Source organism: Eubalaena glacialis, chromosome 3 (genome assembly GCF_028564815.1).
Source record: "Eubalaena glacialis isolate mEubGla1 chromosome 3, mEubGla1.1.hap2.+ XY, whole genome shotgun sequence".
NCBI lineage: Eukaryota > Metazoa > Chordata > Mammalia > Artiodactyla > Balaenidae > Eubalaena > Eubalaena glacialis.
In genome coordinates this window covers 110,875,329-110,892,582 of record NC_083718.1, presented here as the reverse complement: position 1 = coordinate 110,892,582, position 17,254 = coordinate 110,875,329, and the positions used below count along the sequence as shown (strand labels likewise).

At 38.9% G+C, this 17,254-nt stretch overlaps 1 pseudogene; it reads left to right on the top strand.

Moving 5' to 3' along the window:
* Positions 1-14,092: 14,092 nt before the first annotated feature.
* Positions 14,093-16,814, top strand: LOC133087130 (phosphorylase b kinase regulatory subunit beta-like; annotated as a pseudogene).
* The last annotated feature ends 440 nt before the right edge of the window (positions 16,815-17,254 follow it).

Below are 17,254 nucleotides of genomic sequence, written 5' to 3'. Positions count from 1 at the left end.
TTAATTCTCAAGTTTCTTTTTATTTTGATGGTACTACAAGATAATTTTAGCATTTGTATTTTATTGATCCAGAGAGAGTATTTTTATGAAATATAGCTTAGGATAAGGCTCAACAAGCCCAGTTCACCTGTGATCATATGGATTTTTGACTTGTGGTCAGAGTGTCACTTAGACATTTTCACCTGGGGTGACTTAGGATATGAAGAGCTGAGCTCCTCAGAAAAGAATGAATGTATACTTTATTCAGTTTACGTTAGATTGCTGTGTATCCTTATTATCTTCTTCCATAAACTAAGTCCCCTTGCTTTTTCCAACCAAGAGGAAAGAATCAAGAGAGTGATCGCCAGCAGTATCTACAGAGTTCGTGGGTTCCTCTAGCTTGTAGTAATTTTAAAGTTTCCCCTTGGCAGGGAAGGCAAGTGTTTATTCAACATTCATTCAACGAATATCATGTTTCAAAGGACTAATTCAGGTTATGTGGGTGTGGGCACTGAACGACTCATGATTTTTAATTCAGCATTGCATCAGTTCTAATAAAAACTATAAAATACTTGGGTACTTAGTTTTATCATATTGGAGCCCGTATGGAAGGTGGCGTTTCAAGCTATTCTCAAAATTTAGATATTTCTATGCTATCAATATTTTTTATTATTATTATATAATCGGCTAAAAGAGTCAAATAGTTATAAGGTGTTAAAACGAGTTGTATCTAAGAAATAATAGCAATGAAAGAGGATGTTTGACTTCTTCTTTTATTAGAAGGGCAGGTTAAAGCTATAGAAATAGCAGGCATCTGTTATGGGTTCAAATCTCAAAATTGTAATTACTGCCTGGGTGATCTGAGTTGCAAGGTTAAGTATGAGGTCCCTATTTCCTCAATGTTAAAAGAATAGATTAATTTGAAAGCTTTAGTGATTTTATAGACAAAATTTATGACAACTATTCCCTGTTATTCTGTTTTCACTACCACTTGCTCATCTGTGTGGGATGGAGCACAGAGTTATACCACAAGGACTTAGGGAGGACTTGCCAAATTGTCCATTATGTCAAAGAATTTACAGCCTAATGTCTTGGATGAGAACTACTTTCAGGCTGTTTTGTTGTTTAGGTTGCAATGTATTAGATGCTCAATAAAACCTGGTGTTTGAAAGCTGGTCAACTAACTTGCTGAACTGTGGATATGCAATGTCCAAATGTCCATTGCATTATGGCCAAAAGAACTAAAAATAACAGCCAACTTTATTCAGCACTTTATGTGTGCCAGGCACCAAGCACTTCACATGTATTAACTCATTTAATTATCACTATAACCTCACAATATTGGCATTATTACCACTTCCATTTTATTTAGAAGAAAACCAAGGCACAAAGAAGGTAAGAAAATTGCCCGTGCAAGGAAGGTATAGAACAGGGAAGCTAATCTAAGCCATTGATGCCATGGCCTACACTGTTAACTTCTTTGCTATTCTGCCACTTATATTTTGTGGCCTGTCTAAGGAGAATTGGTACAAGGATATGTATGGGACTCAGATGTTTTCTTCAATGATTAATTTTTAGGTTTGAGGCAGTGCTCATGGAGGGCACACAAGGGAAAGGGTCTGAGAGAAGAGCGGCAGCACAGAGCATAGTCATGTCCCAGGGGCTTTGGAGTCAGACATGATTTTTCGCGTTGGCTCAGCGACTCCCTGGCGTGACCTCAGGTGAGCTGCTGAAGCGCTCTGAATTTCCTGGTCAGTAAAGTGGTGATGCTAATGTCTACATGATGGGATTGTTGTTTCATGCCACCCACAAAGCAGATGCCTGTTCCAGAGCACGGGCTTTCTACACTGTAGTTATTATTACCATTTTCCCACTTATTTCACCTTAGAGACGTATGGTATCTCAGCAGAACTCTTCTGCCCAAAGTGCTCCCGCTCAGAAGTTAAGCTCTGCTCCATTTTTGTTAATCTTGGAGGCCTACAATGTCCCTAGTTTCTATGATATGGGTTTTACAATTGTGTTTTCAAATAAATATCGCTTTCTCTGCAGGTGTATCCATTTTCCCACGTGAGAGAGTAATAAGCATCTGCATGACATTGGAGGCTCACTGCAAGAATAAAAAATATTTTTATAAGGCACTTATTTGTAGTTAATCTCTATGATAACACTTTGTGGGAATTAGTGGTGGTTAAATTGATTTTGGAAAAACAGTCCTAACATAGTATGTTTTCATTTGGAAAGAGGAGAGGGAGTTTCATTTTTTCATTTCAGCAAATACTTAACGGAGTACTTACTATGTGCCAGGTACTGTACCTGGGTAGAGGGAATAGATTTCATTTTAAGTGATCACTGAGTGATTGATGGAGGCCGTTTGTAATGCTGTGTTAAGACGAATTGTGATCTTGAGCTGGCAGAAAAGATTGCCAGGGATTGAGAGAGGGGGATGACAAAATTGGACCGTGTACTTGCTGCTTAGGATGTAACTACAGCAACACAAGCAAAATCCACACCTGAGTCGCTGCGTTAGACACTCCCTGTATTTATAAAGTGTTTTGAATATGTTGACTCTTTTGGACTTTATTATATATGCATATAATAATGTATTATACATATATGATCATTTGGTATATTTTGTCTCACCCATAACATCATTCTATATCATCTTGGTATAACTTCAAAGAGAAGTTATTAATTATCTTCAGATATACAACAAAGACATAGTCCCTTCCCTTTAGGAATTTACAGTTTAAAATAGACACTACTAAGACCAAAACACCCTATAAATATCAAACGGGTACCTCCATTGAATAAAACATTTTGTATTTCCAGAAATGTTACTTACCTACCTTAATCAGCATGTGTGCTAGTAATTTTTGCTTCTGTTTCTGCAAAAACAGAAAGAACTAATGGTTCAGTCCTAATGGGGAACGAGAAAAGATGTCACAAAATCATACAGTTGTTTAAATGAGTTTTCCCCATCCTTCTAATTATTGTTATGCTCTTATCTATGTTTGCTGCTCTAAAATATTAACCTTTTAAAAAAATTCATTGCACAGTTGGTTGCAGCACTGTGATCTGCCAAATTAGAGCATTCTGAATGTTTATGTCTTTGGGAATCCCCAGCCTGTCTGCCTAAATTCCCTGAAGAGAGAGAAAAATTCAAATCATTGTTTCCCCCTTCCTGCTTTTGTTCACAGAGAGAACGGACCTGCTCCTGAAAAGCAAGAGCACAGAGGTGAGGGATCAGGAAACTGTAGGACAAGGCAGCTGAGTTCTGCTTTGTGGAGCATTATCAGAAGAAGGGAGCCCTACTGTCAGTCACCATGAGGTGTCTCGGTGTCTGAGGCGGATTTGTGTGAACTGTCAGTTGAAAGCATTGACAGTGTTCCATTAGTAATGAATTATGGGAGTAATTTCATTAATTTCTTTACCTCAGTCAGTAGATGTTAGTGTAAGTTGCTCAACCAAACATCAAAAGAACCATGGCATTTTAACCTTTTAGTCTTTTACTGTGTAACCAGGAACAGCAAAAAAATAAATTAGCGTAACATTCCTTAAAAAAAAAAAAAACGACTGAAGATAAGCAGTGGACATAATTTTGCCTGTTTTTAATTTAATAGCAGGTTTATGGTTTTATGCAAAACCATTCACATTACATTTGACCCTCTGGGAGCTGCCTTTTTTTTTCTGTGGGTATAATTTTGATCTTTAATAATCTGTTGTTAAATCCAGTCTGAGTTTGATTAATGAATTGTGATGAGACAGTGCATTAATTTGCAGGTTTGGTCTAATGCCCTAAAAGGCTGCTTTGTTGTGGATGTTATTAATGCTAAACTCTTCAGGAGGAGCCATGGGATGGCAGTGTGCTCCAAGTAATGGACGAGCTACTTCTTTGGGAACTCCCAATGATGGAGCTGTAGCTCTAGAAGTGACTATGGAGCCATGTGATTGAAATCAGAAATCCTGATTTAGCTTTATGTTCCAGAACAGGGAGCTGCAGTCTGCAAGGGGTCTCTGGATGGAATTCAGGGGAGTCTGTGAATTTAGATAGTAAAAAAATTCTGTACTTTCATTAACCTCTACTGAAATTTAACATTCTGTTCAATTATGAACATAGGCAATGGGCCACAGTATTATTAATAGTAGCTGTGACTTTGTCATCAATAGAAACCACAGGTATTTTCATAACACATTATAAGGTTGTAAGTACCTCAACATGTCATTTATGCTCCTCACTGCTTCAAAGTTACCAGTCCTTATTACGACAGCCACTCCATCTGGTTATTTACTGTGTTAGTAAAGAAGCACACATATATTACTATATCGCAAATTTCAAAATTGATAACTGTATTTTAATATAATTGGTTTCATTTATAATCTTATTTTAGACATGATTCTGAGAAGGAGTCTATGGCCCCCAAACGGTTAAGAAAGCCCCCCTTTTTGAGTGACTGTGTCTGTGCTGCCATCTTTCCCCCTGGTAAGTCGATCCTCCTCCTATTCCTCAGACTCTGTTGTCAGGAATAGGTCTAAGGTTCAAACATGTTACCCACATGGCCAGATGCTAGCAGTGACTGAGGTGTGCTAACATTGTCAAATTCTCAGTTACTCCCCTGCTTTTCTACCCTAGACTCCTGGAAGCTGTGAACTGTTTGTCTTATTCACTGATAATTTCCCAAGCACATATGGTACTGTTTGACACACAGTAGGCACTTAGTAACTGTCTAATGAACGAATGATAGTTCAAAAGGAGATAATTTTTTGCCCCATTTGAATGAATCTGGGTTTTAAAATCTTTTTTTTTTTTTTACATGAAATAAAATCTGGTATCCACATTCTAAAGAGTTTATTGCATTATAAAAGGTATTTACAAGGCATTAGGAATGTTTATAGGAACTGATATTGACCAGTTTATTGTCCAATAGCTCAGCTTATCAGGGAACTGTACACTCTTGTAGCTGATTTTTAAGAAGATTGTTATAATTAAACAAAGAGAACTGTTAATCTCCAAAGGCGAATATAGCTGCAGAGAGATAGGAAAATTAGATTATAGAAATAGATTAACATGTTTGTTGGGAGTATGTAGAAGTGTATGGATATGTTTTGTGTGTGTCTCTGTGTGTAAACAGACCCAGCCCAGGTGAGAGAGTCTTTAGAGCTGTAAGTTGCCTTGGAGATTATTTTTCAATTTAATTTAACAAGTATTGAAACTGAAGTGCAAAGAGGTTAAATGATCAGTGACCTCCTAATTGCTAAATCCAATAAAGCCTGCCTGGACCTTATCTTACTCGGCCACTCTATTGCATTTTGTGTAGCTCACCTTTTCCTTTTACTAGAAGCCTGTGCATATGCTGTTTCCACCACCCAGAATGCTTTCCTTTTTGCTCCTTTCTATCTCTGCCCCCTACTCTTTCGTATTCCAGAAGAACACATCTTTTAAACCTTCCTGGTCTCCATCTCTCAAGTAGAGCTTCGTTCTAGTTCAGTGCTTATCCTTAAAAAAAAAAAATTCCAACCTTCCTAAGTAGCCTTTTTAGACACTTTAAAAACTCTCCTGGCTCTTCCCCGTGCCCACTCCCCATCCTCTGGCGTACTTTTAGTACCATAGATAGACTGTACATCTGTTTATGTATTGCAGCCTTTGGAGGGCAACAAACCATTATAATATCTAAGATATTTTCACCCCAAGAACCAATTTCACCTCCCTGGGGGTGAGATCACCCCTGTTGAGAATGCATGCTCTCATAGAACTTGAATGTCACCAGACTCTCCCTGTCTTCTGTGGGTTCAAACAAAGTTACAAATGACACCAACCTCCCATTCTGCGAACAGAAATTCCAGTCTTTTCTATGCAGTTTCTTTCCCCCTCAAACTCCTCAGGAGTGTTTACCTGTTTTTATGAAATTAGTCTTTGTCCCATCTTCCTGTTTCTGCCTGCAGGCGAACTGGGAACACAGACACTACCTTCAAGGATGAACTGTAGAGGAACTGGCCTCCATTTTGCCCTTGGTCTTGATGGTCAAGCCTGACCAAGTGCTATTGGTGGGTAGTGAATCTCAGAACCCTCTGCTGTTGCTGCCACCACAGCTGTCTGGTGGGTGGGGAAGATGGTGGCCATCACTGCTCTTGCTGCTGGCTGCAGGTGCCTGTGTTTGCTGGCCTTGGCTGGGATCTCTGGTAGAGTAATTGCTCAGCCAAGTGTGTTTTTTGGTGACATAACTCTTTCAATTCCCATCTTACACACATATGTTCTCTAGGGTACAGCTAAGATACCAGGTGAATTTGCAACTTCCTGGGTAGTCCATGGTCCCTCTGGCCTCCAAGCTTGGCTCATGCTGTTCCATCTTCCTGAAATGCTCTTCTCCTTTTCAAGTAGATAACTTGACTCTTGGTTACAATATTACAATATCACTTCTTTCAGGAAGCTTCTCGAATTCCCCTTCAGAGTCTATGTGTGATATCCCTCCTGTACACTCCCATGGTGTCCTGGATTCCTAGAGTTATTGTATGCAGACTGTTTATTTGTCTATATATCCCATTATACTCTAAGCTCCTTACAGGTAGAAAACATATAGGGTCTAGCCTAGCACAGTTCCAGTCACCTAGAAGGCACTCCATAAATGCTTATGGAACAGATAAATTTATTCTAGATACCTGCGATATAGCGGTGAACAAAATAAACACGTCTTTGCCCTCTTGGAGGTTACATTCCAGTGGGTAAACATAGATAATAAACAAGTAAATATGTAAAATGTATAGTATGTCAATGTTGATAAGAGCTATGGAGGAAAATTAAGCAGAAAAGGGGATGTAACATGCCTAACGCAGAACTGATTTTTTTTTCTCTTTGAACTTGCTGTGTGTTCAGTCTCTCTTATCCTAGCAGATGGCAACTCCATTCTTCTAGTTGTTTGGATCAAAACCCTGGAAGTCATCCTTCCTCTTTCTCTTACACTCCTCATTCAATCTGTTATTGTCTCCTCCTGCTAGAATGTACGTCCCATGAAGGCAGGAATTATTGCCTATTTTGTTTACTAATTTGTCCTCAGCACCAGACCAGTACATGCTCATATTGACATTGGATACATGTTTGGTGAATTGAACTGAAGAGGAATTGGAAGTTGTTGGTGGAGGGAATTGCAATGATAATGGTCAGGGACAAAGGTGATTTTTATGCAGAGACCTGAGTGAATGAGCTGTGTGAATCTAGGGGGAGAAACATCCAGGCAGAGGACACAGCCAGTGCAAATGTCATGGGGCAGGAATGTCCCTGGTGTGTTCTGTGAAGAGTAAAGAGGCAGTTAAGACTGGAGTAGAGTGAATCAGGGGTGAGGTGGGTGTGGGTAGGAGGTGAAGTAAGGGGATGGTAGTCCAGATCATTCAGAGATGAAGGTCATGACAATTATTTGGCTTTTATTGTGAATGAAATGAGAAGGCAGTTGGACAATTTTGTGGAGTAGTAACATGATCTGATTCAGCTTGAACAGTTCACTGTGGTGACTGAATTGACGATAGACTATAGGGAACAAGGGCAGAAGCAGGAAGACTGATATAAAACTCTGAAATAAATCAAGAAAGAGATGCTGTTGGTTTACACAAGATTAGCAGCTGGGAGGTAGTGAGAAATGGCCAGATTTTGTATTAATTTTGAATTAAAGCCAACAGGAAATGCTGATGATCTAGATGTGAGGTGTGAGAAAAAGAGGAGCCAGGAATAGTTTCTGTTTATTTTTTAAGTAAAATTTTTTTACAATATAACAGGCATGTAGAAAAATGCCCAAATCATAAATGTACAGCTTGGTGAATATTTCACAGAGGGACAAGACTCAAGTAGTCACCTTCTCCAGTAAGACCTAGAACGTTACCAGCCCCCAAGAGGCCCCTACGATGCTGCTTCTCAGTCATTTCCCCTCATTCTCGGTGTAACCACTGTCATTGAGTTTTCCCACTAAGCACCGCTGAACCTGTATTCACAAGTTTTGATAGGTCATATTTTCATTATTATTTAGTTCAAAATATTTTCTAATTTCCATTTTGATTTCTTCTTTAACCAATTTCCAAATATTTGGTGGATGTTCTAGTTATTTCGTTACTGATTTCTAGCTTAATTCCACTGGGGTCAGAGAATACATTGATGGTTTCAATATTTTGAAATTTTGGGGAACTTGGGGACTTGTTTTATGGCCCAGCATATAGTCAGTTTTGGTAAATGTCTTATGTCCCTTTAATACATTAGTGGCAGAATTTTATATATGTCAATTAAGGCAAGTTTATTAATATATCATTTAGTATGATTATTCAGTGAGTAATTGAGAAAAGTTTATTAAAGTCTCCTACTATCATCTTGGACTTACTCTACTTTTAGTTAGGTCAGTTTTTGCTTTACTTAATGAGAGAATATGAATTTAAAATTGTCATATCTTTCTGGTAGATTAAATTTTTTTTACTATTTTTTTTTAAATTTTTAAATTTAATTTTATTTATTTTGTTATACAGCAGGTTCTTATTAGTCATCAATTTTATACACATCAGTGTATACATGTCAATCCCAATCGCCCAATTCATCACACCACCACCCCCACCCCCTGCCGCTTTCCCCCCTTGGTGTCCATACGTTTGTTCTCTACATCTGTGTCTCAACTTCTGCCCTGCAAACCGGTTCATCTGTACCATTTTTCTAGATTCCACATACATGTGTTAATATACGATATTTGTTTTTCTCTTTCTGACTTACTTCACTCTGTATGACAGTCTCTAGATGCATCCATGTCTCAACAAATGACCCAATTTCGTTCCTTTTTATGGCTGAGTAATATTCCATTGTATATATGTACCACAACTTCTTTATCCATTCGTCTGTCGATGGGCATTTAGGTTGCTTCCATGACCTGGCTATTGTAAATAGTGCTGCAATGAACATTGGGGTGCATGTGTCTTTTTGAACTATGGTTTTCTCTGGGTATATGCCCAGTAGTGGGATTGCTGGGTCATATGGCAATTCTATTTTTAGTTCTTTAAGGAACCTCCATACCGTTCTCCATAGTGGCTGTATCAATTTACATTCCCACCAACAGTGCAAGAGGGTTCCCTTTTCTCCACACCTCTCCAGCATTTGTTGTTTGTAGATTTTCTTTTTTTTTTTTTTTAATTTTATTTATTTATTATTTATTTTATTTTTGGCTGTGTTGGGTCTTTGTTGCTGCGCGTGGACTTTCTCTAGTTGCGGCGAGTGGGGGCTACTCTTTGTTGCGGTGCGCGGGCTTCTCACAGCGGTGGCTTCTTGTGTTGCAGAGCGTGGGCTCTAGGCGCACGGGCTTCAGTAGTTGTGGCATGCGGGCTCAGTAGTTGTGGCTCGCGGGCTCTAGAGTGCAGGCTCAGTAGTTGTGGCGCACGGGCTTAGTTGCTCCACGGCATGTGGGGTCTTCCCGGACCAGGGTGCGAACACGTGTCCCCTGCACTGGCAGGCGGATACTTAACCACTGCACTACCAGGGAAGTCCCCTAGATTTTCTGATGATGCCCATTCTAACTGGTGTGAGGTGATACCTCATTGTAGTTTGGATTTGCATTTCTCTAATAATTAGTGATGTTGAGCAGCTTTTCATGTGCTTCTTGGCCATCTGTATGTCTTCTTTGGAGAAATGTCTATTTAGGTCTTCTGCCCATTTTTAGATTGGGTTGTTTGTTTTTTTCATATTGAGCTGCATGAGCTGTTTATATATTTTGGAGATTAATCCTTTGTCCATTGATTCATTTGCAAATATTTTCTCCCATTCTGAGGGTTGTCTTTTCATCTTGTTTATGGTTTCCTTTGCTGTGCAAAAGCTTTGAAGTTTCATTAGGTCCCATTTGTTTATTTTTGTTTTTATTTCCATTACTCTAGGAGGTGGATCAAAAAAGATCTTTGTGATTTATGTCAAAGAGTGTTCTTCCTATGTTTTCCTCTAAGAGTTTTATAGTGTCTGCTCTTACATTTAGGTCTCTAATCCATTTTGAGTTTATTTTTGTGTATGGTGATAAGGAGTGTTCTAATTTCATTCTTTTACATGTAGCTGTCCAGTTTTCCCAGCACCACTTATTGAAGAGACTGTCTTTTCTCCATTGTATATCCTTGCCTCCTTTGTCATAGATTAGTTGACCATAGGTGCGTGGGTTTATCTCTGGGCTTTCTATCTTGTTCCGTTGATCTGTGTTTCTGTTTTTGTGCCAGTGCCATATTGTCTTGATTACTCTAGCTTTGTAGTATAGTCTGAAGTCAGGGAGTCTGATTCCTCCAGCTCCGTTTTTTTCCCTCAAGACTGCTTTGGCTATTCGGGGTCTTTTGTGTCTCCATACAAATTTTAAGATGCTTTGTTCTAGTTCTGTAAAAAATGCCATTGGTAATTTGTTAGGGATTGCATTGAATCTGTAGATTGCTTTGGGGAGTATAGTCGTTTTCACAATATTGATTCTTCCAATCCAAGAACATGGTATATCTCTCCATCTGTTGGTATCATCTTTAATTTCTTTCATCAGTGTCTTATCGTTTTCTGCATACAGGTCTTTTGTCTCCCTAGGTAGGTTTATTCCTAGGTATTTTATTCTTTTTGTTGCAGTGGTAAATGGGAGTGTGTCCTTAATTTCTCTTTCAGATTTTTCATCATTACTGTATAGGAATGCAAGAGATTTCTGTGCTTTAATTTTGTATCCTGCAACTTTACCAAATTCATTGATTAGCTCTAGTAGTTTTCTGGTGGCATTTTTAGGATTCTCTATGTATAGTATCATGTCATCTGCAAACAGTGACAGTTTTACTTCTTCTTTTCCAATTTGGATTCCTTTTATTTCTTTTTCTTCTCTGATTGCCGTGGCTAGGACTTCCAAAACTATGTTGAATAATAGTGGTGAGAGTGGACATCCTTGTCTCGTTCCTGATCTTAGAGGAAATGCTTTCAGTTTTTCACCATTGAGAATGATGTTTGCTGTGGGTTTGTCGTACATGGCCTTTATTACGTTGAGGTAGGTTCCCTCTATGCCCACTTTCTGGAGAGTTTTTATCATAAATGGGTGTTGAATTTTGTCGAAAGCTTTTCCTGAATCTACTGAGATGATCATATGGTTTTCATTCTTCAAGTTGTTAATATAGTGTATCACATTGATTGATTTGCGTATATTGAAGAATCCTTGCATCTCTGGCATGCATCCCACTTGATGATGGTGTATGATCCTTTTAATGTGTTGTTGGATTCTGTTTGCTAGTATTTTGTTGAGGATTTTTGCATATATATTCATCAGTGATATTGGTCTGTAATTTTCTTTTTTTGTAGTATCTTTGTCTGGTTTTGGTATCAGGGTGATGGTGGCCTCATAGAATGAGTTTGGGAGTGTTCCTTCCTCTGCAATTTTTTGGAAGAGTTTGAGAAGGGTGGGTGTTAGCTTTTCTCTAAATGTTTGATAGATTTCACCTGTGAAGCCATCTGGTCCTGGACTTTTGTTTGTTGGAAGATTTTTAATCACAGGTTTCAATTTCATTACTTGTGATTGGTCTGTTCATATTTGGTCTGTTTTCTATTTCTTCCTGGTTCAGTCTTGGAAGGTTATACCTTTCTAAGAATTTGTCCATTTCTTCCAAGTTGTCCATTTTGTTGGCATAGAGTTACTTGTAGTAGTCTCTTAGGATGCTTTGTATTTCTGCGGTGCCTGTTGTAACTTCTCCTTTTTCATTTCTAATTTTATTGATTTGAGTCCTCTCCCTCTTTTTCTTGATGAGTCTGGCTAATGGTTTATCAATTTTGTTTATCTTCTCAAAGAACCAGCCTTTAGTTTTATTGATCTTTGCTATTGTTTTCTTTGTTCCTATTTCATTTATTTCTGCTCTGATCTTTATGATTTCTTTCCTTCTACTAACTTTGGGTTTTGTTTGTTCTTCTTTCTCTAGTTCCTTTAGGTGTAAGGTGAGATTGTTTAGTTGAGATTTTTCTTGTTTCTTGAGGTAGGCTTGTATAGCTATAAACTTCCCTCTTAGAACTGCTTTTGCTGCATCCCATAGGTATTGGATTGTCGTGTTTTCATTGTCATTTGTCTCTAGGTATTTTTTGATTTCCTCTTTGATTTCTTCAGTGATCTCTTGGTTATTTAGTAACGTATTGTTTAGCCTCCATGTGTTTGTGTTTTTTACGTTTTTTTCCCTGTAATTCATTTCTAATCTCATAGCGTCATGGTCAGAAAAGATGCTTGATATGATTTCAATTTTCTTAAATTTACTGAGGCTTGATTTGTGACCCAAGATGTGATCTATCCTGGAGAATGTTCCATGCGCACTTGAGAAGAAAGTGTAATCTGCTGTTTTTGGATGGAATGTCCTATAAATATCAGTTAAATCTCTGGTCTGTTGTGTCATTTAAAGCTTCTGTTTCCTTATTTATTTTCATTTTGGATGATCTGTCCATTGCTGTAAGTGAGGTGTTAAAATTCCTCACTATTATTGTGTTACTGTCGATTTCTTCTTTTATAGCTGTTAGCAGTTGCCTTCTGTATTGAGGTGCTCCTATGTTGAGTGCATATATATTTATAATTGTTATATCTTCTTCTTGGATTGATCCCTTGATCATTATGTAGTGTCCTTCCTTGTCTCTTGTAACATTCTTTATTTTAATGTCTATTTTATCTGATATGAGTATTGCTCCTCCAGCTTTCTTTTGATTTCCATTTGCATGGAATATCTTTTTCCATCCCCTCACTTTCAGTCTGTATGTGTCCCTAGGCCTAAAGTGGGTGTCTTGTAGCCAGCATATATATTGGTCTTGTTTTTGTATCCATTCAGCAAGCCTGTGTCTTTTGGTTGGAGCATTCAATCCATTCACGTTTAAGGTAATTATCGATATGTATGTTCCTATGACCATTTTCTTAATTGTTTTGGGTTTGTTTTTGTAGGTCCTTTTCTTCTCTTGTGTTTCCCACTTAGAGAAGTTCCTTTAGCATTTGTTGTAGGGCTGGTTTGGTGGTGCTGAATTCTCTTAGCTTTTGCTTGTCTGTAAAGCTTTTGATTTCTCCATTGAATCTGAATGAGATCCTTGCTGGGTAGAGTAATCTTGGTTGTAGGTTCTTCCCTTTCATCACTTTAAGTATGTCATGCCACTCCCTTCTGGCTTGTAGAGTTTCCTCTGAGAAATCAGCTGTTAACCTTATGGGAGTTCCCTTGTATGTTATTTGTTGTTTTTCCCTTGCTGCTTTCAATAATTTTTCTTTGTCTTTAATTTTTGCCAATTTGATTACTATGTGTCTCAGCGTGTTTCTCCTTGGGTTTATCCTTTATGGGATTCACTGTGCTTCCTGGACTTGGGTGGCTATTTCCTTTCCCATGTTAGGGAAGTTTTCTACTATAATCTCTTCAAATATTTTCTCTGGTCCTTTCTCTCTCTCTTCTCCTTCTGGACCCCTATAATGCGAATGTTGTTGCGTTTAGTGTTGTCCCAGAGGTCTCTTAGGCTGTCTTCATTTCTTTTCATTCTTTTTTCTTTATTCTTTTCCGCAGCAGTGAATTCCACCATTCTGTCTTCCAGGTCACTTATCCGTTCTTCTGCCTCAGTTTTTCTGCTATTTATTCCTTCTAATGTATTTTTCATTTCAGTTATTTTATTGTTCATCTATGTTTGTTTGTTCTTTAATTCTTCTAGGTCTTTGTTAAATGTTTCTTGCATCTTCTCGATCTTTGCCTCCATTCTTTTTCCAAGGTCCTGGATCATCTTCACCATCTTTATTCTGAATTCTTTTTCTGGAAGTTTGCCTATCTCCACTTCATTTAGTTGTTTTTCTTGGGTTTTATCTTGTTCCTTTATCTGGTACATAGCCCTCTACCTTTTCATCTTGTCTGTCTTTCTGTGAATGTGGTTTTTGTTCCACAGGCTGCAGGATTGTAGTTCTTCTTGCTTCTGCTGTCTGCCCTCTGGTGGATGAGGCTATCTAAGAGGCTTGTTTTTTTTTACTATTTAAAAAGTGATTTTATTATAAAATAAAGCATACACGCAAAAGAGAGATAATGTATCACATATGTGTTCAGTTTAAAGAATAATAGCAGCCAGCCAGGAGGAGCTGACAGGCGGCCCCGGGGAGGCCAAGGCATTGGCCCAAGTGCAATGGCGGGGTGCATGGCCGAAGTGAGCTGGAAGGGCTTGGAGCGAAGAGCCCGGACCAATTGCTATAGTTTAGCCTGCGATGCTTATGATTAGAGTCAAGAATTTGAAATGGCCAGCTCACCTGATGCAGTTGTCTCTTCTCCACCAGCTTTCTTAAGGTGTGGCTCAGTTTATGAACCTCTTAAAAGCATTAATCTTCCAAGATCTGATAATGAAACTGTGAGATAAATTGGATCACTATTACAGAACTGTCAAGTCAACACTGCTGCTGTATTGAAGTCCAACTGCAGGTCGCTTTCGCACAAAAACATGTGGTGATGATCAGAAGGCCAAGATCCATGACAGTCTATACTGCACTGCTGTGCCCTGGGCTTTGGCTTTTGTATACAGGGGCATTGATGATGACAAGGGAAGGACCCATGAGCTGGAGCACTCGGCTATAAAATGTATGAGGGGAATTGTCTACTGCTATATGCGTCAGGCCGATAAGGTCCAGCAGTTTAAGCAGGATCCACGCCCGACAACATGTCTTCACTCTGTTTTCAATGTACATACAGGGATGAGATTCTCTCCTATGAGGATTATGGTCATCTTCAGATAAATGCAGTGTCACTGTATCTCCTTTACCTTGTGGAAATGATTTCCTCAGGACTCCAGATTATCTATAACACTGATGAGTTCTCTTTTATTCAGAACCTTGTATTTTGTGTGGAAAGAGTTTACTGTGTGCCTGACTTTGGTGTCTGGGAAAGAGGAAGCAAATATAATAATGGCGGCACAGAGCTGCATTCGAGCTCTGTTGGCTTAGCAAAAGCAGCTGTAGAAGCAATTAATGGATTCAACCTCTTTAGCAACCAGGGCTGTTCTTGGTCGGTTATATTTGTGGATCTCGATGCCCACAATCACAACTGGCAAACTTTGTGCTCACTGTTACCCTGAGAATCAAGATCTCATAACACAGATGTTGCCTTGCTCCCCTGCATCAGTTATCCTACATTTGCCTTGGATGATGAGGTTCTGTTTAGCCAGACACTCGATAAAGTGGTTAGAAAATTAAAAGGAAAATATGGATTTAAGCGTTTCTTGAGAGATGGGTATAGAACATCATTGGAAGATCCTAATAGATGCTACTGTAGACCAGCTGAAATTAAGCTGTTTGATGGCATTGAATGTGAATTTCCCATATTTTTCCTTTGCATGATGATTGATGGTGTTTTTAGAGGCAATCCCAAGCAAGTAAAAGAATATCAGGATCTTCTGACTCCAGTATTCATCAGACCACAGAAGGTTATCCTGTCATACCAAAGTACTACTATGTTCCAGCTGATTTTGTAGAATATGAAAAAAGAAATCCTGGTAGTTAGAAGCGATTTCCTAGCAACTATGGCTGTGATGGAAAACTGTTACTTTGGGGACAAGCCCTTTATGTCATCGCAAAACTCCTGGCTGATGAATTAATTAGTCCTAAAGACACTGATCCTGTTCAGTGTTATGTCCCACTACAGAATCAGTGTAATGTGAGCATGAGGTTTTCCAATCAAGGCCCACTGGAAAATGATTTGGTTGTTTATATAATGCTTATAGCAGAAAGCCAATGCCTTCAAGTTTTCCTCAACACATATGGTATTCAGACTCAAACTCCTCAACAGGTAGAACCCATTCAGATCTGGGCCCAGCAGGAGCTTGTGAAAGCTTATTTCCCTCTGGGGGTCAATGAAAAATTAGGACTCTGCAGAAGGCCAGATAGGCCCATTGGCTGCCTCCATACATCAAAGATTTATTGCATTCTAGGAAAGACTGTGGTTTGTTACCCTATCATCTTTGACCTAAGTGATTTCTAAATGTCTCAAGATGTTTTACTGCTGATAGATGACATAAAGAATGCACTACAGTTTATTAAGCAATACTGGAAAATGCATAGACATCCACTTTTCCTTGTTCTCATCCAGGAAGACAGTATAAGAGGTAGCCGATTCAATCCCGTTTTAGATATGCTGGCAGCTTTTAAGAAAGGAGTGGTCGGAGGAGTCAAAGTTCACGTTGATCGTCTACAGACACTAATATCTGGAGCTGTGGTAGAACAACTTGATTTCTTACGAATCAGTGACACAGAAGAGCTTCCAGAATTTAAGAGTTTTGAGGAACTAGAAGTTCCCAAACATTCAAAAGTCAAATGACAAAGCAGCTCCTCCAATGCTCCTGAACAAGAACAGCAGCCAGATGTTACCATTACTGAATGGAAAAACAAACCCACCCATGAAATTCTTCAAAAACTGAATGACTGTAGTTGTCTGGCTAGCCAAGTCATCCTGCTGGGTATACTGCTCAAAAGAGAAGGACCCAACTTTATCACAGAGGAAGGTACTGTTTCTGATCACATTGAGAGAGTCTGCAGAAGAGCTGGCAGCAAAAAATGTTGGTCGGTGGTGCGCCATACAGCAAGCTTTTAAGTAAACTAGTGGACAGCCTGGCCCCATCCATTACTAATGCTTTAGTGCGGGGCCAACAGGTAACTCTGGGTGCGTTTGGACATGAAGAAGAGGTTATCTCTAATCCTTTGTCTCCAAGAGTGATTAAGAACATCATCTATTACAAGTGTAATACCCATGATGAGAGGGAGGCGGTCATTCAGCAAGAACCGGTCATTCATATTGGCTGGATCATCTCCAATAACCCGGAGTTATTCCATGGCATGCTGAAAATACGAATTGGCATTGTGTGAGGCAGTGCAGTAAGGCACATGACCAGGCTCTAGCATCCAGCGGAACTGAGTGCAAGTCCTGACCACCACTCATCATCTCAGTGGCCTGAGGCCAGTGGCTGAACCTCCCTCCTGCTTTCATACCAGCCTCATTGTTTTGTGTGAGATGAAACAAGATAATATGTTTAAAAGGCCTGCCACAACTGAGTAAAATATAAATGCTTCTTTTCATTTTTTTAAACATATTTTTGATTGTATTGAATACAGGTATCACGTAAATATGTTCTAATTGTAAAAAAGTCAACAAAAAACAATAATTGAGCATATAGAGTAACCTAATATGTGGCCAGTTTGGGGGATGTTCAAGTGTTTGAAAAGAATATGTAGCCTGTCAGGTGCAAATACATGTGAATGTGTATGAGTGTGAATAAGTGTTTAGCTTGCTAATTGTATAATTAGAT